The following is a 26,748-nucleotide window of genomic DNA, read 5'->3' on the forward strand; positions in this document are numbered from 1 at the left end:
CGGTTGTCAATGTTATCGGTTTGACATATCGGTTATCGGTTTATAAATATGCTAAACCGATAACCGAACCGATAAGATATCGATTTGTCGGTTATCAATCCTTATCGGTTCAGTTATCGATTTACCCGATAAGAATAAAAAATATCCAAAATTTTCATGTTTTCATTATAGAAATTGTGATCATACTGTTAAGAGAAAGGAACTAAATTTTGTAAGATGGATTAAGTTTCAACTTTAGAAAAGAACACTTTCTTTGCATTTGAAAATCCCAATGAATGATCTCAATTTTCAAAATCTATATTATATTAAAAGGAGAGTAGTATGCATTGTGGTTAAGTCAAGTGGAAAGTTAAAATGAAGTTACTTGGCAATTTTAGGACAACATTAATAATTAGAAATTATAAATAGAAACATAATCAATGGAAGTAGTTTAATGAATCTTATACATAATCTAAATAGATCTTAGGCAAATCTAATCTATATACCTATATATATATATATTGATCAACTCATATATTTTCTTCTATATTAGCTAGAAATATGGAGGTAAAAAACCTATGACTATTTATATTTTGGAGTAAGTTAAAATATAAATAAAACTAAAATTTACTTAAGATATTAAAGATTTATTGAGTTTAAAATTTTAATAAATTCAAGCAGCAAAATAAGATCTTATTAAAGTATACAAATTATTTATAAGGTAAGAAAAAAACTAAAGAATCAGTAAAAAATATTTTAATAACAATAATAATGAAGTCATATTAATATTGATAAATCGGGCAAACAATTATCTTATACGTAAATATTACTACAACATTTAGATATAATATGTTCAAACAATTAAGAAAATACTTTTGTATGATTAATATTTGAATTGAGTACAGTTAGTTTAAGTTTGAAAGCATAACATAAATTTTTGAAAATGCGGTCCAATTTAGAAAATAGAATGATAAAAAAATATTTGAATTTGAGATGAGAAAGTTATTTAATTTTTATCTATATTATATTAGAATGAGCGTTATAGAAATATATATTAAATTCGAACAAGCTAATAAAAATCCACATGACAATGTAATAATATTAGGAATTGAATAATATAATATCAAAAATAAAGACTAAATAGAGAAAAAATAAAATTTAGATTTTTTATCATAGAGAAAAGGGGTAAAACTAATTTAAATTTGAGATAAGAAAGTCTTTTATATTGTGATAAGAAAAGTCATAATATGGGTAAGTCCACGTAACTCAAGTCTAATATACAAAATCAAAAACTAAAAATATTGAATAATAAAAATAAATTAGAGATAATGTGAGGATATTTATAAATCATGAGTTTAGAAAATAAAATAAAGTAAATATATAATACTTAAAAATATTATTAAAATTTAAATAATTTAAAATTTTCAAGCAATATTTTAAATCAAAATAAATATTTATTTATGATTAAAAAATTATATATTTATCTATATTATATTAAAGAATAGTAGTTGATAATGATATTAAAAAAAGTTACAAGTTAATGAAAAGCCACATAAAACGTAGTAAGACTATATATCAGATTAAAAAATAGCAAAATTACGTTAAATTACTAAAAAATTACTATTCGAAATGAAAGGGAAAAACTATTTGAATGTGAGATTAGAGTTCTTAAAACTATGATGAAAATGCTCAAACTATGGATAATACCACAAAATTGAAGTCTTATTTATGAAAAATAAAATAAAAAATATAAAATAAAAATTTAAAAATAAAAAATAAATTTCTATATAGGCAATTTTACTAATAAAAATTAAAATTAAATTTGTATCTTAAAACTAAAAGAGAAAGAAAATTTACATAAGTAAATAATATGACAGTGAAAATATTGCTACAACATTTAGATATAATGTGCTCAAAATAATTATAAAATATTTTTTTATGATTAAAATAAAATTTTAATATATGTAATTTTACTAATAAAAATTAAAAATTAAATTTGCATCTTAAAGCTAAAAAGAAAGAAAATTTAACTGCAGCTAATACAAAAATAATTATAAGAGAACTCAATACATTTGGAACATAATAATCAAATAAATTAATTCAAAGTTACAATTTAAAATAAAATATGATATTATTTTGGTTATAGGTGAAATAGTGATATAAAAACTAATTAAAAAATTGTAGTAGAGAAGAGAGTGTATAAAAAATAGAGGTAGTGTGAGGATACTTATACTTTAAATTAAATAATTAAAATATATTTTAAAATATTACTTATAAATTTAAATGATTAAAAAATTTCGAATAAGAGATTACAAGCATAAAAATATACCAAATTTCAAGAATAAAATATTTACATTTATAAAGGACTATTAAAGGATAATAAGCAAGACATTAATTTAATTATTAAGCTGAAAAAACTTATATGATAGTATAATAATATTAATTAATAAATAATACAATAACTATAAGAAAAGAACAAAACAAAACAAAAAAAAGAATTTGCAATAAAATGATGTGATAAATAAGACATATTTGACTTTCAGTCTTTCAGATAAAAACAAAGTGATAGTAAGAATTTTGTTAAAATAATATTATCTAATGTGCTCAAACAAGACAGATCACAACATGACATGTTTAGTCTTCTTTAATATTGACACAAAATGAAATGCAAGTACTATAATTAAGGATTATGCTAATACAAATATATATAAAAAAAATAGGTTGTCCACTACGAGATTTGAACAATAATTTCATATCCTTCTTCATAATTAATATCTAATGTTATATAATTTTTATCTCAGAGGTTTATATTTTAAGGTTATTCGCACATGACTCAAACAACCTACATCACAATTTGATATGATTTTTGTCCGCGTATCGCACGGGTACTAATACTAGTTATAAGTTAGTAGGAGTAAGGAATAAGACATTCAACAATCTAATCTTATTAACTATCTCACTGCGGGCGGGCATAACTAATAGGAAAATAATAAATTCCTAATATTGTAAATACTAAAGAATCAGTGCAACAAAAGAAACAAATAAAAAAAACTAAAAATCTAAATAATTAATTCTTTAAAGTATAAAACTACAAATATTAACGAAAGAATTAAGATGAGAAATTTAGAAAAGTTTAAAACTTACTCTAAAGAATAAAGTTTGAAGATGAAGAGTAACTGCCGAGAGAATTGAGAAAATGAAACTATAAGGTGGATTTATATATTTAATGGGTAAAATTATAATTTTGTTAAAGCTTATTGGGCTATCGGTTAAATCGTTAATAAAATTGGGCAAATCGAGACCCGAACCGATAACTCAATAGTCAAATAACATTAAACCGTTATCAAACTATTTACCTAATAACCCAATATCCATAACCCAATAACATTTTATCGGTTCGGGCTATCGGTTATACCCGATATATGCCCAGCCCTACGAGAGAGAGGGGAAACGGTTAAGGAAATTCCTTTAAAGCTCAAATAATGAATGCCCAAGCGGACCAAACAATTTTTTCACTTAAAAATATATTTGATTTATTCAATTGTATGAAATTATTAATATTCTACTTAGTAGTAAAAAGTGAGACCATTATGAGAATTTTGAAGAAAAAAACATATAAAAAGTCATTTTTTAATTAAAATTAAATTTTAACTATTCAAAATGTATGAAATTATATTTGACATATACTTAGTGTAAAAGTTGAAATTACTGATGTGAATTTTAAAAACATTCGGTTAATCTTGAAAATTTTCTAAAATATTATATAAGTTTTTGTGGATGATAGAGATACGTAAAAACATGAAGTTCTTTAAGTAAAAGTTAAATTATGAAATTACCTCTTTTTATTTAATATAAAATTATACGAACTTACCTTGTCTATATATATATATATTAAACAAAAAAACCCTACACTAAGTTTAAACAAGAGTTCCACTGGTTAATTTTGTTCTCTTTAAAAATCAGAACCCCATGGCAATTTTCTCCAATATTCGCTCTTCTTTATTAAGGCAATAGGTACGGGGTGTGAATTCTCCTTCACCTAATTCTTTATCTTTTTCAATTAGTCTTCTCTTACGCATAGTTTTTTCCCAAATCTCCTTGCTTATTAGATATCCGGCACCATTACTATTTAATCCAAATATTTTCTCGCTGAATCCTACCCGATATTTATCTCTGCCAAAGTCAAGTGTAAGTTTCTCGATTTGTCTTTCACAGTTACAATTAAAATGGTTAGGATTTGGAGATGTGTAAGCATGTAATGAAGTTTAAATTTTCACGCCTTCATTACAATTTACTTGGATTTGCATTTTTCCACCTTATTTTTTTATGTTTCTCTGTAGCCTTATTTAATGTGATTGCTGCAATTTATAAATGTAACTTATATAGAAAAATCTGCATAATCTCCTATTTTAATTCTTATATAAATGGTTAGCATAGTAACTCTGAATAAAGGTAACTCAGTTTATGGTGTGTTCATTAGAAAGGTACCCTCCCCAGACCCCACTTGTGGGATTATACTGGGTCGTTGTTGTTGTTGTTGTCATTAGAAAGAACGAGTTAAAAATTCTTAGCAATGAATTTGGTGGGACGAAAGCTGACTCTTGTATAACAGATAACAGATAACGTATTATTGAAAAAAAATATTTTCTTAATTAAGAAGCTGCAGGAGAAATCAAACAGATTTTAACAAGAGAAAAACTAGAAAAAATCATCTCCTATCTCACTGATCACACATGTGAAAGATAAATTTTTTCGAAGAATCCACATATTAATGAACAAGGTATTGACCATTTTTATTATTTGCTACCAAGGGCTACGCGAACCAAAGGCTTGAGAAGGAAAAACATAGAGAAGTAATCAACGGTAACTGGTGTTAGACTACTGAAAATTGCAAATAATATTGAGCCTCCTGTCATGAATATTGTTACTGTCACGTGTCTCTAAAGGAAATACTAATCCCCCGTCTTAGTTCCTAAACAATCTTTTGATTATGTATCTCTATTAAGTTGTCTCGCAAAGATTAGTGCAGTAGTGTTTATCTCAATTATCCTATGATATTGGTTGAGATGTATGTAGAATGCATATATATTGAAATATTAACTTAATAGTTTTTTATCTTAGTTTTATTCTTAGTATATGGCTGTCCTTATAACTGTTGTAATAGCCTTTCCGTTGCTACTATGGAGTAGCTCTATGCGACCTTGTCATGTAAAAAAATTCTTCATAATGACAAAATATGTGTTGATGCGGCTTTTTTAAAAAAAAAAATCTGTACGCAAATACTAGCAACATTTTTTGCTTTTAAGGAAATTTGCAGCTTATAATCCTTAATGTTTTCTAAAATTATTTTTAGCACATCCACGTTTGAAAGGATCTTAGTTAAACAAAAATTATTAAATTACCCTTTTGTTCTATATATAAATCTGCTCATGTTCACGGTTCACAGAAAGTGTCTAAATTAAAATATTTTGTTTTCGTACTATCATTTTCATATGTGTCTATATATTACAATAGATGTCTATATAGTATGTTAAATTCTTGCTTAGTTATATCCATTTCCATATGTGTCGATATAACTGTTATAGAGAAGCTTAATTTTAATAAGTCAATTTTAATTAAAGGCATCCCACATCTCTTACTCATGTTATTATAATAGTTCTTTGATTAATATTTTTCAAAGTGGATGTTACATTTAGGAACCTATTGTATTTTTATGCTATTTTAATTTCACTTAATCTTTCTCTAACCAATAGTTCATATCGCTCCAATGACAGTGAAATTAGGAGGCCTTTGTTGACATATATATTAATATAGCAAAGGGAAAGTGGGTGTAGCAATGAAAGATTTTTTGTTTTTAATTTTATTGGAACAATTATTCTATGGAAAGTACTATTCTCCTACCGCCAGTAATTATTTTATATGGTATTCAAGGTCTTCACTTATAGCATATATCTGTAGCTTCTTCTCAACAAACTCTCATATATGCAATTTTTTACACCTTTTCTCATTTAACCGTTAATACACTTGATATTTTTCAAACAATAGTTCATATTGCTCCCTCCGATATTAATTAGTTTAGTTCTCATCTAAGAGGTTCGAATTCCCAGTATTACTCCTAGCAATACTCGCTCAAACAATTGGTAATACTATATTTTTTAGTTATTAGGATTATCCCAATGTGTTCACTACATTAATAAAAGTTAACGTGTAATGTGTTCGATGAAGAACACCCAAACTACAAACTTAAGGAGTAGAATTGATGAACTACTCCTAAACAGTATAGCAATTGAGAAAAGACCCGAGAGATTGAGAGAGAGAGAGAGTGATATTATTTCATACAATCAGATCAATGATTGCCTATTACAGATGAAAGAGTATTATATTTAGCTAATTCCCCTAACCCTCGTTAACTAACTTCTAACAACTTTCATTCCTTTTAACTGACTAACTAACTCTTTTGTCCTTAATGACTAACTGATCCCCTCATCTTTCCTTTTAGCTCCCGTCCTACAATTAGCATATAACAATTCTTTCCCCCTCCTAGTCCTCAAGGACAAAGTCTGGAAATTGCTGTTTAAATGTGTGAACATCCAACCACTTACTATCTTTCATAGGGCAGTTAAACCATTTCACTAAGACTTGTGTGAGCACCCTCTGTCCTGTAATTTCCTAGAGTCCACAATGGCTTCAGGTTCCAGCATAATATGACCATGAGATGATAAAGCCACAGGTAAATCTGGAACTGCAGGTTTGTCACCAATGTGTTGTTTCAACTGTGATACATGAAAAGTATTGTGGATCTTGCCATGTACTGGTAGTTCTAGTTTGTAGGCTACTGTCCTAGCCTTCTTTAGCACCTTGAATGGCCCAAAGTGTTTGGGATTAAGTTTGTAATACGAGTGCCCTTTTAATGAAAGTTGTCTATAGGGCTACAGTTTGATAAACACCATATCCCCTTCCTCAAATGACCTGAGAGATCTTTTCTTGTCAACTTGTTCCTTCATCCTGGATTGAGCCAACTGCAAGTTTTGTTTAAGAAGCCTGATAGTGCTCTCCCTAGCCTGCAAACATTTGTCGACCACCTCAACTAATGAGCTGTGTGCCACAAAAGGTAGATGAATAGGTGGTTTCTGTCCATACACTACTTCAAAGGGTGTCATTTTAATGGCAGAATGGAAGGTGGTGTTGTACCACCACTCAGCAAGGGGAAGCCACTGTATCTATTCTTTAGGCCTGTCATTGCACATACACCTAAGGTAGCATTCCACATATTTGTTCACTGCTTCAGCTTGACCATCAGACTCGGGATGGTAAGCTGAAGAATGGTGAATTTGAATCCCTTGAGCTTCAAATAGAGCTTGCCAGAACTTGCTCAGATAGGTGAAATCCCTGTCACTAACAATGGTCTGTGGCAATCCATGCAACTTGTAGATGTTGTCCAGAAAAAGTTGTGCTACTGATGAAGCATTTTAAGAGTGCACCAAACTTATGAAATGGGCAAACTTGCTCAACCTGTCAACAACCACTAAAATTACTGACTTAGTATGAGATTTAGGGAGTCCTTCTATAAAATCCAAGCTAACGTCTGTTGATACCCAATTTTTTCCTCATATATTTTAAAATATGCATACACACTTTCAAAATATTGTACATGCATTTACAAACATGCACAAGTGTTTTTATAATTTTTAAAGGCCCTAAATCCATTTATTTCTGCATTTTTTAATTACATAAATGTTCAAAACTATCCCTCATATTATTTTATAATGATTTAATCATCTAAATTCATTGTTTATGTTCATATGAGTGTTCAAATATTTTAATCGTATTTTGCATATTTAAAGACTATAATTGCATATTTTGCAAAAATAGCCCCTATAAGTGCATAACTACCTTATCTACACAGAAGATATTTTTTTATATTTTTTTAATATTAAGTAATTATTTTAAATCACATTCATGCATGAAAATTATTTTTATCATTTAATTAGCTATTTTTAAAATTATTTTATTTAGTAAATTGGTATTTAACAAACAGCCCCTAATTATACCCAAAATCGGACCCCCCCCCAGTCCAATTCAATTAAAAACCAGGCCCAAATCCACTTAGACCAAACCCAAAAGACTTTTACCCGGCCCCAAACCCCTCTATTTTGGCCGTTGATCACAGAGATCAACAACCACCATTTATTTTTTCCTTTTATATTCCAAATGACCCCTAACCCTAATCATTCTTCACACACCAGCCGCCCTTGAACCCCCTCTTCTTCGGTTCTCTGAGACCAACCCTAACCCTAATCGCCGCCACCTAAACCTACCCCTAATCCCTTCGATTCTTACCTGTTCCATGGGATTTCATGGTTGTTTCAGACATCTGCTGATCTCCTACTTCTTCTAGTTGTTCGATTTTGCTATCTCATGAAAGAGATCTCAAAGAGATCTAGCTCAGATCTTGTTCGAGACTCTTTAAGAGTTTACCTATGGTTACCTCCGTTTGTGAGTGCTATTATCTTGAGTTTTATGGTTTGAATCTTTGGTTCAAAACCCGATTCTCTTTACCCCACCCCTTTTCCTCAAAACCCTAATCTTTTAGATGTGAATCTGTCTAGATCTTTGTAGATCTGGAGTGATTCTGAGTTTGTCAGTGATTTTTCTTTAAAGATCTCCTGTTTTTTTTTACTATTAATCGACTCTAAATGTTTTTCAAAATTAGGGTTCCACTTCGTCTGTTTTTGCAAAGGGCTTTTTTGAAATTCCTTATGTGTTTGATTAATCTTTCTTTAATGACTGTGTTCCAGTCTTAGTTGTTTGATTGTTCGTTGTTCACTTCAATATTTTGCCCGTTATTTTTTGAATAGTTGATTGACTGACTCAAACGTCTAAGGTTCATGTTTTGTTGAGATGATTTACTATATTTTTCCTGCTTTCCTTAATTCTAAGATTCTTAATTGACATTCCTTCCCTATTAAGCTTAAATTATGGGTGTTTGACCCCAGATTGGTCTCTAATTACTTATGTTACCTTATTTGTGTGGTTAATTGCTTGATTTATGGTGTTCTGACCTAATTGGATGTCAGACTCACTTCTTGCCTTATTTGAAACTCAATCCGAGTTATTTTTGGGTATAACTCCCTAATTTTCTGCCATGTCAAGCTTGATTGACTGTTTGATTGTTTTTCTTGCCTTATTTGCAATGTTGAACCACCTTGCCTTATTTACTTTACACTACTCGACTCCTATAAATACATGACTCTGTTAAAACACACACACACACACACACACACAGAGAGACCTAAGGAAAAACACCTCTAAAAACTCTTGCTCTCTACTACTATTTCTCTATTGCACTATCTAGCTGGATGAAAGCCAAAGCTAGATCTTGGATCCTATTTACTTCACTCTTCTACTACAAATTCCTAATTGGTATGACTCACTTTATTATTATTCTGACACCTGTATGATTTATTTTATGTACTTCATGCTCAACATGATCACTTGCATGTTACTAAATCAATATGCTTCTTGTTCTCAACATGCCAACTTTCATATCATTGAATCAGTATGTTACCCTGATGTTAGCATGCCTGCTCTTAACTAAGACCTATGGGGTTTTTCCCTGCCTTCAATATGTCTACATTGTATGTTTCCAAAACTTGTGTGTTTTCCTGTTCCTAGCATGTCTACTTTCATGTTGTTTGAATCAGTATGTTTCCTTGGTATTAGTACGCCTATTTCTAAGACTTATGTGCTATAACATGCTTACTCACATATGTTTAAACCTAGAAGGTCCTGTTTTCAGCATGTCAACCTGCCTATTTCTATTCACTAGACTTATGTGTTGTCTTGCTTACAACATATCTATGTGTCTGCCCCTATGTCATTAGACCTATGATTGTTGTCCTGTTATAGATGTTCGTCCCTAATAAACCCCTGATAAATCATGGTATCTATGCCCTCAACTTGCTTGCCTTTATGTGTGACTGTTTGATTCAACATACTACCCTATGATTGCTACAAGGCTGTATGTTCATCGAGTATTAGCTAATGGACCAAGACCATAAGAAACCTTGGTTGAACCAATGGATCTTGTCTGTTGTTGATTGAGTTCAAGGCTGAAACTCCTTCCGTTGACCCTGGGCAATGTGAATTCTTGCTTTGTGACTATGTTGCTGTTCTCAGAATGCTTTTGATTGTTGTTTTCAGTCCTGAACTGTTTTACTCCTTAAATATTTCCATTTCTGAGTTGTTTTCCCTCTGGAACCTCTGAACTATTTTACTCCTAAATTATTTTCCTTAAACTGTCACTACTCTTTTAAATCACTCTCACTCATATTCTTAGAATACATAGGGTCCTGCCCCTCCAGTGTGAGCACTGCTTAGGAGTTCATGAGACTCTTCTGAACTCTGACACACTGAGGCTGGCCATTCCACACTGCACAATCTGTTGCTCTTTAAGGAGGATCTTGGTGTGAGCATTGCCCGGGGTCTCTGAGGCCCTTGGGACTTTGAAACATTAGGATACCCTCTCTCGGACACTATGAGATATGGTACTTTGGACTGTTTGAAGGCCTGGTTTTTCCCAGGTTTACTTTGGGCCTATCTAGGCTCCCTATAGTATAGTATCATTTATTTCTGTAATTCATTTATGATTGGTTTGTAATAGTAATTTCCTTATAAACAGATATTGGGATATTAGTAAAACTAGGAAGGATTCTCATATATATTTTGTTGGGAACGGGTAGATACCATGCCTATAGGGTTTAATCAGTTCCTACACTTAGAAACCATACCTATAAGTTATTGTGATGTTTTTCTGATTATGTGCATTTAGATATCATGCCTATAAGGTTCTAAAAATCAGTCCTGCATTTAGATGTCATGCCTATAGGTGCTAAAAGCAATCCTGCATTTTTTCGATACCATGCCTATAAGTTTTAAATCAATTTCTGCATTTAGAATTCATGCTAATAGGATTTTAGCATATTTCAGCACTTAGAAATCATGCCTACAGGGTTTATGATAAAATCAGCCTCTAAAATCAGCAGTCAGTTCACAGTTTAGATATCTAGTCTATAAAATCTCGTCCGTTCATCATTTAGGAAAATCTGGTAGGTTTAAAATAGTTATTTCTTGCTGCATGAAATTGCCCAGATTCAAGAAGTAATAAAATCAGTAGGCAAACTTATTAGGTACTTGCTGCCCCGCTTTAACAAACATTGCATATGTTCTGCTTTATGCTCACCTAGATATCCTACTTTATGACCCTTTGAAATATCTGAAATCTTATTGTTTGAGATGTGCTATTGTCTGCTTGTGTGAGGAGGTAAAAGTGAGCCTTTAATTGCCCCTTTATGTGAATGTCCTATTTGTTTTTGCTTGTTGCTTAAATTTTCTCCTTTTAAGCACTTTCGGAGAGTCTAGAACTGCCTTAATTAAAGGTCCTAAATACCTCCAGGGCCCCAAGGAAGGGACGGATAATGCACGCATAGAATACGTTTAATTAGCATTGCTTACATAACCACTAAGGGGAGGGTAATCGGGTGGTAAAGGATATGATGACCTGTGCGCTGATGCTATGTGTAACACCCCAACTTGGGGACAATACCAACTATTGTACAGAAGTGATCTTGTATGCTAAAAAACCTAGGACCCCCATTTACTCCTTGTTTTAAATATAATGTCCATTTGTCTAATTTGTTTTATCTGTTTATAAGACTAATTCACATAATTTGAGTTCGGACGGGACCCACCATTGTGGACTTCGAAGGGTGCCTAACCCCTTCCCCTCAAGGTTATTTCGAGCCCTTACCCAATCTCTGGTAAAACAAGCCGGTTTTTATGAGTTACTTGCTTTAGGTGCCCTAACGCACCTTAAATCCGTTAGGTGGCGACTCTTCAAATCTCATACCCAATTCCCAAAAGGTAATGAGTTGTTTCCAATGAATGTCGAAACCCGGACTCCGCAAGGGAAAAAGGGGGGAGCGACAACATGGCGACTCTGCTGGGGATATTTTAGGCTCTTACCATAACGAACTTGTTTTTTTGAATTAGTCTTAAGCATGCTCTATTCTGTTAATACATGTGCACCCTTTCTCTTTCCCCTTTACTTGGATTTAATTGCTTATTTCTCAAGCATTTACGATTTTCTTTATTTCCTGAAACTAACTTGGCTCCTTGTTTTCTTTTTTGTAACTGTCTTTCAATTATTTAAATACCATATTTATCATTTTTAAACATGCAAATACTTGACAACATGCTATTTATTATTGCATAAATCATGCTCAACATCATATTCCACTCGTGCGTAATCAATCCTATAGCAATGCTTGATGAGTGTTTGGGTCTTCCTATATATATCACCCACTAACTTTTTAAAGCCGTATTTGCGGTAAAACTAGTTAATCAGCAGTGCAGTCGACGATTCCGTACCTTTCCCCCTCAAGTTGTCCGCTTGAGGGTCCCAGTGTAGACCTCTATAGCAACCTTACTCTGATTAATTGTACATGCATCATGGTCAAACCTAGCCGGGTTAATATGTTGTCCACATAATAACCCTTTAAGACAAGCCTCACCCAAAAGTCCATCGGGTTTTCCATAATCCTAACGGATGCAACCACGATTACGTGCATTAATTTTGGAGAAATAAGTGCCAATGTGCTAATTATTGTTGTATAAGTAGACGAACCTGGAGGGGGAAAGGGTCTTAACTATATTTTATTTTGCAGAAAATGAGGCACGAAGTCCCAGGTTCGGCATGGTCGGTAACATACCATCACTATTGCTAGATTGGTGGAGAGATCTTCCCTCAAGTGACCACAATCATGTGAAAAGGGTCTTAGGAAATTTGCCTTCTTTGTTGGATCTTCAGCCAAAACAAATATTGATCGAGGTTGCCACCATGTTCTGGGACAAAGAAAGGGCTGTGTTCCACTTTGGAAACATAGAAATGACCCATCTCTTGGAAGAAATAGGAGGATTTGTTGGGTTGCCTTGGGATAACCCTGGTCTATTGGCACCTAAAAATTGCACCACTAAGGGATTTCTGAAGATGATTGGGTTAAAGAAGAATGATGACTTGGAGTGCCTGAAAAACTCCTACATACCTTTCGACTTCCTCTATGAATGATACCGTCACAGCAGGTCTTACCGTATTTTTGATGATGTATTCTCCATCACCTCCTTGGGTTGGATTCACCGTAAGGTCTTTGTGTTTATCATGTGTTTCTTGGGCATGCTAGTATTCCTAATCCAAGGGGACATAATTCACACCAGGATGGCCATAGTGGCCAAAACTTTGATAGACGAGATCGAGGGGCAGACATATACCATTGTCCATATGATCATTGCAGACATGTACCGTGCCTTGAAACGTTGTTAGAAGGGGCACAAATACTTCGAGGGTTGCAACTTGTTGCTGTAGGTTTGGTTGTTATAGCATCTCCAAAAAGGTCAATAACGTCAGGAGTTTCCTCGAAGGCCGTGGAATGATCACATAGCCTTCCATCATCCCAAGAAAATGACCCATATCCCAGACATGTTTGCTCAACCAAATGATGTTGTAGGATGGGTGCAGGTTTTCAACAATTTAACTGAGGACCAGGTTCAATGGATGTTCGAGTGGTTCCCTACCGACGAGTTCATCATCAGATCCAGGGATGTTCCCCACTTGGTACTGATTGGGTTAGGGGCATATACCCTTATGCTCCCCTCAGGGTTATGAGGCAGGCAGACAAGAGACAGGTCATACCGCGAGTTGCTAAAATGAGTCACTTCATAGACGATTTCCAAGGTGATGCCATTCCATACAAAAATGAAGCACAACACATGTGGCACTTGAAGATTATTGTGGAAAAGGATGCCATCGAGCCAGATCGATATCATGCTGGTCATGCATACTTCTACCTCTCATGGTTGGATGATAACATATCAGGAATATTCAAGCCAAGGGTTGGTCGAGGAAATAAGGCCATAGAAGAAGTTGCCGAAGCACAGGTGAAGTACAACAAATTACGCAAAAGAGTTCGCGAGTCTGAAGCCGAGCATATAGAGCAACATAAGGCCGATATGGAAATGATCAATGAGTGGAAAGAGAGGGCTGTTAAATCCATCTAAAGGCTGGAATACCTGGAGTACAGTCTGATGGAATTGGAAGGGAGGATGAGGAAGAGAGTCACCGATTGCCAAAATGCTGAGGGAAACGAAGGAGGACATTTGGCGAGGGCATTCTTACTGCTGAACCTGTGCGAACTGGGGAACTGATCGACATTAACATCCAGCCTAGAGAGGGTCCTTTTGGGACTAAATAGATTAGGTTTACTTGCTTTTTAAATGTAATAAGGCCAAGTGCCATTAGTGACATTATCTTATTTAGTGTTGTTTTGGGTCGTCTATTTTTATATTAATGGAATGAGGCAATTATTGGCACTAAATTTCTCCAAATATATCTGTCGCTAGGCCTACCTCGGGCACAACGAGACTCCCAAATTAGGACACGAATTTACATTCCTGCATTATGTATTTAAATATCGCAAACATTTCAGAATCCTTACTGACTTGTTTACCTTTTTGTTTTTCTTTATTCTTTATTATTCCCATCTCCTAGGGTTGATTCGCATATACTGGCATCATCAGCATATCACACCAGATCTAGAGGCCCTCCACCTCCTCCTCCTCCAAGTAATACAAGAAGCAAATGGAAAGCTAAGATGGATGACTTAACTGGTATTCGAAAGGAATACGCTGAGAATGCGGAAACTTCAGACAGTCGAAGTACTCCGACACCAAATGACTTGGTTTTGCGGTTGGAACAAAAGATACTGGAGTTACAGGGAGAACTTGAGCAGGTCCGCAACTTAGCAAACCTCTCCCTCACCCTGAATGTCCCCGACATCAACCAACAAAATACCAAAAACCCAGCACCTCCCCAAAACACACCAAACTAGCTCCCACAAAATCCTCCCGCACATCAATATGCAACTCCACCTCAAAATCATAATCCTTTACTAATACCAACTCCACCACAACATTATCATCAACCAATCTAGTACCCACAAACCACTACCTATCACACTCCTCAGAACACACCACAATCTATTCCCGATCCTCAAAACTCAACCAACGGCCACTACTACACCTAAATCCCTGGTGCTCACTAAAACAAACCTATATACGTAGAAACTGTACCTTACTCTACTCAACCAATCTCCTATACACCAGAATCCGCTGAGAAGGACCTGCTCATCAAGAACATGGCCGAGGAACTCAAGAAATTGACCAGTCGAGTTCAGGGTGTTGAAAGAGGTAAAGGGATAGAAGGTCTGAATTATGAGGATTTATGCATACAACCAGACGTGGAACTGTCAGAGGGTTACAAACCTCCCAAATTTGAAATATTTGATGGAACAGGTGACCCCAAGGTTCATTTGATAACTTACTGTGACAAGCTCGTGGGGGTCAGAAAAGATGAAAGGATCCGAATGAAGCTCTTCATGAGAAGGCTTACCGAGGATGCCCTGTCCTGGTAATAAGATAGAACCCTAAGAAGTGGGCCAATTGGGTAAGCATGTCATCAGAATTTATGGACCGGTTCAGGTTCAATACGAAAAATGCACCAGATGTCTTCTACATCCACAATTTGAAAAAGAAGCCAACTGAGACTTTCCGCGAGTATGCTACTCGGTGGATGTCAGAAGCAGCCAAGGTTAGACCAGCACTAGAAGAAGAACAAATGAACAAGTTCTTTGTCAGGGCACATGACCCACAATATTATGAAAGGCTAATGGTCATTGAGAATCACAAGTTCTTCGATATCATCAAACTCAGAGAAACGATTGAAAAAGGTATCAAAAGCGGGATGATGACAAATTTTGAGGCACTATATGCCACGAACAAAGCATTACAATCAGGCGGCATATCAAAGAAAAGAGAAGTAGGGGCAGTAATGGTGGCTCAAGGCCCAAAATCTTCGCTCGCATACCAAACACCTCCACCCACATATCAAATACCTCCACCCACAAACCAACCCTCATCTCCCAGATATTGTCAACCCGCCACCGCCTATCACACTTATAACGCCCAGCCAACTTACTATCATTCACCTCCAACTTGTCCAAATTACAAAAAACCCCAACCTAACTTTGATCGCAAACCACCCAGACAATACACCACTATTGCTGAACCCATCGACCAGCTGTACAAAAGGTTGAAAGCCACTGATTATTTCACTCCTATTCCTGTTGTGGCAGTGGAAAACTCATCTCAATAGGTCAACCCAAATAAAACCTGTGCATATAATTTCGGTATAAAGAGGCACACCATTAACGAGTGCCGAACATTAAAAGATAAGATCCAGATATCGATTGATAACAAGGTCATACAGGCAAAGGAAGCTGCGCCCAACATCCGCAACAATCCTCTCCCGGATCATCGGGGTGATGGGTCCATGTGATAGAGGCAAATGAAGAATGGGATCCTAAAGGGTCAATCAGACTTATTTGGGAAGGTGATGACTTCAAACCTACAGTCACACTCACTCATATTGTGGTACAGATACAGCCGTTAGTCAAAGTTGAGGTAACCGCATCGGTTCCATTTGAGGTAGAGGTAGCTCCCCCTACAGCCACACCTGTTCCATTCGAGGTAGATGTGGCCACACCTTTCACCGTGACAGTATCAATCATACCTCCTTTCAATTCCAAGGCTATACCTTGGTATTACGTTGCGGAAGCTAGGCAAAAGGGAAAAGCAAAAATGGAAGAATCTGAAGCTGCACAAGGAATGACTAGAGCGGGAAGGATCTATACACCCGAACACTTGGGAGGATCGAGCAAGGAGGCTGCTACTAAGAAATCTGTCATTGAAACTGGACCGGATGATCTTTGGAGGAAAGTACAGGCAAGGGAATACTCCCTCGTCGATCATTTGAAAAAAAGCCCCCGCCCAGATCTCCATCCTATCACTATTGCAAAATTCAAAGGCGCACAAGAATGCTTTAATGAAGGTGTTGAATGAAGCTTATGTGCCCAACAATATCACCCGTGGAGAAATGGCCAACATGGTAGGGCAAGTGCTGGAGAGTCATAAGATCACCTTCCACGAGGATGAATTACCGCCCGAAGGGTTAAGCCACAACCAGGCATTGCACATCACGGTGCAGTTTGAAGACAAATTCATTTCCAGGATCCTAATAGATGGAGGTTCAAGCCTCAACATTTGCCCGTTGACTACTCTGAAAAGATTGGGCAAAGGTTTCCATGAGATACGGGCAGGAAGTATGAATGTGAAAGACTTTGATGGATCTCAAAGGGCCACAATTGGGGAGATTAATCTTTGTCTGCAGATGGGGCCAACTTGGTTCAATGTTGAATTCCAAGTGCTTGACATATCAGCTACATACAATCTTTTGTTGGGTCGACTTTGGATACTGCCACACTTTTTTTTTCCCACGCAACCCTATTATGAGGTTGAGTTGGAAGAGTTTTTCCAATTGAAGTGACGTTTTGAAAAGGGATTATTTATTATTTAGAGTCGCCACTTGGAATTCAGTTTTGTTCCAAGTCACCTTTTATTGAATCCCTTATCAAAAGGAAGATTTGACTCCTAATTCATGGTCTACAAAAATAGAAGACCGAGTAAGGAATTCTATTGACCGAGGGGAAGGTGTAAGGCACCCCTCGAGTCTCGTGGTTCTAGCATGGTCGCTCTATTGACTAATGTAAGGCTTAAATTAATTTTTAGCTATGATTGTATTTTATTGATTATGGATTATTTATTACCGCTTAATTAATTATTATATTTTATTAATTGTATTCACCAAGATGCGGAACACACACAAGGTACTTCTTTGAAATTAAATGTTAAACCAAGATACGGAATGTGCACATGGTTATAACACAATTATTTTAAAACTAAAGGTATCAAGACGAGGGAATGCTCACATGATCCTTTTATTATTTAAGCATATCAATCCAAGGTTCAGGTATGAACACATGGTCCAATATTTAAAGTGCATCTAAACTTTTTCTAGTGTATTTAAAGTTATTTTTCTAACTAATTTGAGATTGTGGTGAGGTTTGGCTCTACAAAAACTATCTAAACTTGAATTGTTTAAAAGTTTATTAGATGAATCTAATAAATACAAATCATACTTTCCTTGAAGCAAAACGAACGAAGTGGTAATGAATCATGATATGAGATTCACTCAAATAATATGCATATGACAGAATACTTCAAATGTCAAATTTGTTCTAGATCTTTCTAAACCCCCCAACATCCTATCTTGTTTGTTCACCAATTTTTCCAAATTTTCAATTAGTATAGTAATCTAAATATCAACATGAGAGCAAATAGATCAAATCACAGATACTTCTATTGGTTTAAAATAACTAAAAAATCAACCCCAAATATAATGGGTCATGAAGCAGATTTAATTTTATAGACCAAAAGATTCCACCATGAAAGTGGACAGTCACTATTCCCATTAATATTATGCACTCTAACCCATTTGGTAATTCATCACCAAAAAAACTAATCCTTCAATATAAACAAATAAACGGAAATTATAAAGCCAAATTCATTTCATGGTTTATCACATAATCAAAATCGGACACATCAAAGTGAGATAGAAATGATTAAGATATGGATCCAACATTCAAAATTTAAAAGGCAAAGCAAGTAATGAACCTTTAACGCAGAATTCAAAATATCTCCAATATTTGACTAGTGAGATAACTTTCGAGCTTGGAACTTTACAACAAATATAATGTATGAAACTTGGGCAGTGATTGCAGAACCGAACCACGACCGGAGGCCTATTTCCTTGACCGTTTTCCTTCTCTATACCAGGAAGAAAGTGAGTTCCTTTTTGTGGTGTTTGGATAAAAAAAATTATCCGAATCTTCTCAAATTTTTGTTGTCTTCCCCAGTTTCTCCCTTTTATAAAGAAGAACAATGGTAGTTATTAAGTCTTGTGCGAAGTAGTTGAAATGAAGACGTGGAATTGAGGTTCAGAAACAAATTGAGACGCAAGGCGTGGGTAATGAGTGTAGGAGAAGAAAATCGTGGGTGAGAGGGTTGAGAAGATCGTGGGTAAAGATACTATTTTGTATCTCTCTTAATTTACTTATTTTTGTTCTTTCGTTAGTTTATTATTATTTTTTAAACTTTTCTTGACCCTTTTTTTAATTAAATAAAAGAAGGAAAAATAACACACACACATATATATAAAAAACTTACTTTTAGATTTAAAGAAAACTATATAAATAGAAAAACTCAATATTTACACTATAATTTAAATTATACTAAGAAAAATACTATAACTTACATTTAAAATTCTAATTAGAAGAAAACAATTTTTATTAAATTTTCTTTTATTTGAAAATAGAAATAAAACTTATACTCTAAAATGTGAATATGTAGTTAGTATTTTTTTTTAATTTTCTAAAAATAAAACCTATTAAGAGTAAGATAAAAGTTTTAAAATATTAAGATTAGACCTTTTATATATATATATATATATATATATATATATATATATATATATATATATATATATATATATATATATATATATATATGCACACTAAATAAGATAGAATCGGGTGGTAAAAAATTAGTTGTTCACAGCATGCCCCTCTTTGCTTGGAAACATGAAAAGTTTTCAGGCAAAGAAAAAATGAACAAGCTGACTGATTTTTGACCTCACTATTATTTAAGAAGGAAAAGATGAGAAGAGAAGAGGTTGCAACCGAGACTTGGTTTTAGGCAGCCTACATATCCCGGGTTATAAGGGAATTATGTCACGTGTACTTCAAGTGGAAAGAGTGATAGAGTATTTTTGGAAGGAGAGTCGAGCGAAGTTCCGATCCGCGGTTCCTACTATTTCATCAAAATGAAAAGAAAATTACATACTCTTGAAATCTAAGAGTTACAAAATTCCTATCTAAATGTCATCTGGAGTCTTGTCTTGATTCTTGACTTGATTCTCCTGTTTACTTTTAGATTGAAATTTGATGCTCTCGATGCAACAGACTATGAAATATTCTCGCAGGCTTGCTTCTTGATTAGGTGATAAGGAAATGGATCTTGAAATCCTATATCTCTGCATGCATTGTGTCAAAGCTGGTTCGGCTGATATTGAGATCAAACGTTCCACTTTCTCCGGCAAGAGCTAGAATCTTATTTTTGCACATCCAATCCGTGCTTTGCAGAAAACCTACAAGCCATCACAAACAAACAAACGAACAAAACATTTCTGCCCAGTTTGCACTAGGAAATTTTTGTGAGTTATTGAAAATACATTAAACTATCTTTGCTATTGCAGAATAAAGAATTGAAAAAGATTTTTTTTTTCTAAAATAATAGAGGATGTCGTACCCTGTGTTAACAAGAAGGAAAGCAACCAGGGGATGTAGTACCCTATGTTGACAATAAAATGAGGTTCGTGACACGCTCGGATGCTACTAGAGAATGTCATACCCTATGTTTGTAATAAAATGAGGCTCGTGGCGCTTTGAGATGCTACTAGGGAATGTCGTAGCCTATATTGGCAATAAAATAAGGCTCGTGGAACTATAGGATGCTACTAGGGAATGTTGTACCCTATATTTGCAATAAAATAAGGCTCGTGGAACTCTGAAATGCTACTAGGGGATGTCGTACCCTATCTTAGCAATAAAATGAGGCTCGTGGCACTCTGAGATGCTACTAGAAAATGTTGCACCCTATGTTGGCAATAAAATGAGGCTCGTGGCGCTCTGAAATGCTACTAGGAGATGTCATACCTGATAAGTAGGATTTTAACATGTTTTATACCTATACTTGCCTGCGCTTTGAGTGTAATTTGCTACAAAATAGTCCCAAAATGCTTACAGATTGCGCTTGATTGCAGGTTTGAGCTATAAAGTGACAAATCTTCAAAGATCGGCTCAAATCGGAGTGAAACCTGCTCAAGTGTCAAAGATCATTAAAGTAAGGACATTCAGAACTTCATGCGGACCGCACCATCATGTCATGCGGCCGCACCATAAGAGTTCAGAGACTGTGAAACTACTAGTCAAGCTCATGCGACCACGTCCCATTTCATGCGGCCCGCGTCTCACTCATGCGGCCGCACAATCTTGCTATGCGGTCGCATCAAAAAAAAGTTCAGAGAGTGTCATATTCCAGAAGCAAACCGCGCGGCCGCATCCCACTTCATGCGGCCCGCGTCCCTCTTCATGCGGCCGCACTCTATGGTCATGTGGTCCGCGTCCAACAAGTTCAGAGAAGCTGCCAAACTATTCATGCGGCCGCACAACAACTTTGTGCAGTCCGCGTCAGTCTTCATGCGGCCGCATTCTATCTTTGTGCGGTCCGCATCACCATCTTCAGAGAGCAAGATTCAGAGGTCAAGCAACCCAGTACGGCCGCGTGCCAACTTTGTGCGGTCCGTACAAACCCCGCAGGGGAATTTTTGTCCAGTTTTTCCAGCCCACTATAAATAGAACATTTTACCATTTTTAGGAAAAAGTTTTTTTACATCTGATAGCTGCTGGACTCGTGAGACTTATGTTTTGGCCTATCTTGGGAATTTTTAGCTTAGTTTTATCATAGATTATTGTAGTTTAGCATTAGCAATTAATTAATATGGTTGTTTCATCTTCTATTTCTTCAGTTTCTTCTTTAATTATGTCTAGTTAAATCCATTAGCTAGGGTTGTGGCTCAACCCTAGTGTGGGTAATTAATGGGTGTTGATTCTTAATGATAGATTGATATTGGGTGTTTGTTATTTGGGTTAATTTTATGGTTTAATTAAGGATTGATGGTTGCAAACATTGATTCTAGCTTAGTGGGTCGTGACTCTTCTTGAGAAAGAGAGTCTATGATCCCAAAGTTGACCCAACAAGGAATTGGGGTGGACCCATGAGAAATGGTAGTCCCAATTAACGAGTTAAACCTCGAGAGAGTAATCACCCTACTTGAACCCTAGTTGCTTAGTCTAATTGGCCTACCTAATTGGTCTCGAGAGAGTCAATTGGGCAAAATTGCTCTCACTACCGAGAGGTGTGAGAGTGGGTATAGTTGTGCAACGGTTATAACATTGATCCCAACTCTGTCAATCTATTATTAGTAGTCTCTACCCATTAGTTAACTACTTAGGTGATGCCACGACCCTAGTGCTTTCCTCTATATTAATCACAACTTAGAACATACCCCTTTAGCATAAAATAGCCTAAATTAGTAGTTGATAATAGCAGTTATTAAACAAAAACCCCAAAAACTTTTAGAAGTACAATTAGGAGCAAGCACGCATTCCTAGTTTGAACAAATACGCAACTCCATTCCAAGCTCCCTGTGGAAATTGACCCCGATACCACTATTCGGGTAAAAGTCTTAGCGCCCGCTCTTCCTACCGTTGTGTGAGGTTGAGTTTGTTGCGATCACTTTTTGGCGCCGTTGCCGGGGAGCTTACGGTGTCGACTATTTGTGTAGCTAGTTTTGTGTTTTGCTTCTCTTTCCTTCTTGATTACTAATTTTGTTTGTGTCGATCAATCAGGTACAATGGCTCTTAATGCAAATGACCCTCTCGGCAATGTGATAGCGGGGGAGGAGGTAGAGGATCTAGAACAAGATGAGGTCTTACCTCAACTTCCACGGAGGGGCCGACATGTCAATTTAAATGAAAATGAGAACAACAATATTCCAGACCCTCCTCCGGCACCACCGAGAGTGGCTCCCAGAGGTTTACTAAATCAAGGATACGCCAGTGCTATTGTTCCTCCCTGCATCCAGGCGGGGAACTTTCAAATCACAAATGTTATGCTGACCTTGCTCGAGCAGAGAGGTTATTTCACGAGTGCCTCTGATCAAAATGCCTACAAGCACTTGAAGGGGTTCGTGGATACATGTTGGGGTAGCAAGCAGACAAACGTGTCCGAGGATGCGTTGAGATTGAGGCTTTTCCCATTTTCTCTTCGGGGTAAAACATTGGATTGGTTATAAAGGCTCCCCAATCATTCTATTACAACATGGGATGAATTGGCGGACAAATTTATTACCAAGTTCTTCTCTCCAAGTCATATGGCAGCTCTTCGGGATGAAATTCTAGCTTTCAAGCAAGAGCCGATGGAAACTTAGCATGAGATATGGGAAAGATATAGAACAATGGTGAAAGAGTTTTCAATGCATGAACTATGGCAACCAACTCCAAATTATGAACGAGGTAGTTCTTCTCATGGGGCTTCAACTACCGAGAATCATAAGCAATAACTCTACCCTCCTACATCAACACACAACCAATCCCAACTCTTGAAGCATCACAATACACAGTATATGAACCTGAAGCTGATGGCAAAACCAACACTGGAGCTGTGGTCAAGGCTGTCTTGAGCTTCTGAAAGCTCTCCTCACACTCGTCTAACCATACGAATAGAGCACCTTTCTGAGTCAATTTGGTCAAAGGCGATGCAATGGATGAAAATCCCTGAACAAACCGGCGATAATAGACTGCTAACCCAAGAAAGCTACGAATCTCTATGGCTGAGGACGGTCTGGGCCAACTCTGAACTGCCTCTATCTTCTTCAGATCAACCTGTATACCCTCGCTGGACACCACGTGCCCCAAGAAAGCCACTGAATTGAGCCAAAACTCACACTTGGAAAATTTTGCATAAAGCTTCTTCTCCCTCAGTCTCTGCAACACAACTCTCAAATGCTCCACGTGTTCCTCCCGACTACGCGAGTATACCAGAATATCATCAATGAATACAATAACGAATGAATCCAGTTAAGGACGAAATACACTGTTCATCAAATGCATGAATGCTGTTGGGGCATTGGTTAGCCCGAAGGACATAACAAGAAACTCATAATGACCATATCTGGTCCTGAAAGCAGTCTTAAGAATATCTGAATCCCTGATCTTCAACTGGTGATAACCCGAACGGAGATCAATCTTGGAGAACATCCTCGCTCCCTGAAGCTGATCAAATAAATCGTCAATGCGAGGCAAATGATACTTGTTCTTGATTGATATTTTGTTCAATTGCCTATAATCAATGCACATTCTCATTGTGCCATCCTTCTTCTTCGCAAACAAAACCGGTGCACCCCAAGGAGACACACTAGGCCGAATGAACCCCTTATCTAGGAGTTCCTGAAGCTTTTCTTTCAATTCCTTCAACTCTGCTGGTGCCATACGATATGGCGGAATGGAAATGGGCTGAGTGCCCGGCACCCGGTCAATACCAAAATCAATAGCCCTGTCCGGTGGCATGCCCGGCGGTCTACAGGAAAAACATCGGGAAAATCCCTCACAACTAGGACAAAATCAATACTAGGAGTCTCAGCTCCAACATCCCTCACAAATTCTAGATATGAAAGGCAACCCTTCCCAACCATACGCTGGGACTTTAAGAAAGAGATCACTCCACTAGGGATATAATCAGTCACACCATACCACTCGATCCGTGGTACACCCGACATAGCCAAAGTGATTGTCTTAGCATGACAGTCTAGAATAGCACGACACGGAGATAGCCAATCCATGCCTAAAATGACATCAAAATCCACCATGCTCAATAGCAATAAATCCACTTGGGTCTCCAGACCCCCAATAGTCACCACACATGACCGGTACACACGGTCTACAATAACACTATCGCCCACTGGGGTAGATACATGAACAGGTAAAGCAAGAAACTCATGGGGCGTACCCAAATAACGAGCAAAGTATGATGACACATAAGAAAAGGTGGAACCGAGATCAAATAATACCGAGGCATCTCTGTGACAGACTGGAACAATATAGCTCTTAACTGTGCAATCAACTTAATTAATAACAAACTCCCCAACTTGGATCAAAGCCATATAACAAAATGCACTCAATAAAGCATAACGCACATACTCTATCTTTGCTGTAATACCATAGTGAAATTGAACTCACTCCTTCATAAGCTTGTGGAAACACAAATCATCTGGAATTTTAACTTTTCTGCAATTCTTGCATTCACTCACACAATAGTTAAGCCCACTCTCTAGGCAACATAATTGGTGGAGAAGAATGAAGAAAGATATTGTGGGATTTGTAGCTCGGTGTCTCAGCTGTCAGCAGGTGAAGTATGAGCATCAGATACCGGGTGGCTTGTTTCAGCAGATGGTTATTCCTGAGTGGAAGTGGGAGAGAATCACTATGGACTTTGTGGTTGGACTTCCTCAGACTTTGAAGAAGTTCGATGCTATTTGGGTGATTGTGGATCGGCTGACCAAGTCTGCGCACTTTATTCCTATGTGTACTACCTATTTTTCAGAGCGGTTGGTAGGGATTTATATCCGGGAGATTGTTCGGTTGCATGGCATTCCTGTTTCCATCATTTCAGATAGAGGTACTCAGTTTACTTTGCAGTTTTGGAGAGCCGTGCAGAGTGAGTTGGGTACTCAGGTAGAGTTGAGCACAACGTTTCATCCTCAGACGGGCGGACAGTTCGAGCGTACTATTCAAATATTAGAGGACATGTTGCGTGCTTAGGTTATTGACTTTGGAGGTTCATGGGATAAGTTTCTACCACTTGCAGAGTTTGCTTACAACAACAGCTACCAGTCGAGTGTTCAGATGGCTCCATATGAGGCTTTGTACGGGAGGCGGTGTAGATCTCTGGTTGGTTGGTTCGAGCCCGGCGAGGCTATACTATTGGGGACAGATTTGGTTCAGGATGCCTTAGAGAAGGTGAAGGTGATTCGGGAGAGGCTTCGTACAACGCAGTCATGTCAGAAGAGTTATGCGGATCGGAAGGTTCGAGATGTGTCCTACATGGTCGGTGAGAAGGTCTTGCTGAAGGTTTCGCCCATGAAGGGTGTTATGAGATTTGGGAAGAAAGGCAAGTTGAGTCCTCGGTTCATTGGGCCTTTTGAGGTGCTTCGGAGGATTGGGGAGGTGGCTTATGAGCTTGCTTTGCTGCCCAGCCTGTCGAGTGTGCATCTGATATTTCATGTTTCTATGCTCCGGAAGTATAGTGGGGATCCGTCACATGTTTTGGACTACAACACAATTCGGTTGGATGATGATTTGACCTTTGATGTGGAGCCAGTAGCTATTTTGGGTCGCCAGGTTCGGAAGTTGAGGTCAAAGGATATAGCTTCAGTGAAGGTGCAGTGGAGAGGTCGGCCCGTGGAGGAGGCTACCTAGGAGACCGAGCGGGAGATACGGAGCAAATATCCTCATCTGTTTGAGGCTTCAGGTATGTTTCTTGACTAGTTCGAGGACGAACGTTTGTTTAAGTTGGGGAGGATGTGACGACCTGGCCAGTCCTCTCATGAGTTACCGCCCCATTTACCCCATTTCAGCTTCTTTACGCTTCGTTTTCCGTGTTTTATGTGATCGCGTTTATTAGTTCGAGTTCGGAGAGGATTTGGTAAGAAATGAGACACTTAGTCCCTTTTAAGAAGGCTTAAGTTGGAAAAGTCAACCGGATGTTGACTTATGTGTTAGAAGGCTCAGAAGTGAGTTCCGATGGTTCGGTTAGCTTCGGGAGGTGATTTTTGACTTAGGAGCGCGATCGGAATGGGTTTTGGAGGTGTAGAGAAGATTTAGGCTTGAATTGGCGAAATTGATATTTTGGCAAATTCCGGTTGATAGGCGAGATTTTGATATAGGGGTCAGAACGGAATTCCGAGAGTTGCAGTAGCTTCATTGTGTCATTTGGGATGTGTGTGCAAAATTTCAGGTCATTCGGACGAGATTTGATAGACCTTTTGATCGAAAGCATAATTTAAGAGTTCTTGGAGCTCTTAGA

Source organism: Nicotiana sylvestris, chromosome 9, assembly GCF_000393655.2.
Source record: "Nicotiana sylvestris chromosome 9, ASM39365v2, whole genome shotgun sequence".
Lineage (NCBI taxonomy): Eukaryota > Viridiplantae > Streptophyta > Magnoliopsida > Solanales > Solanaceae > Nicotiana > Nicotiana sylvestris.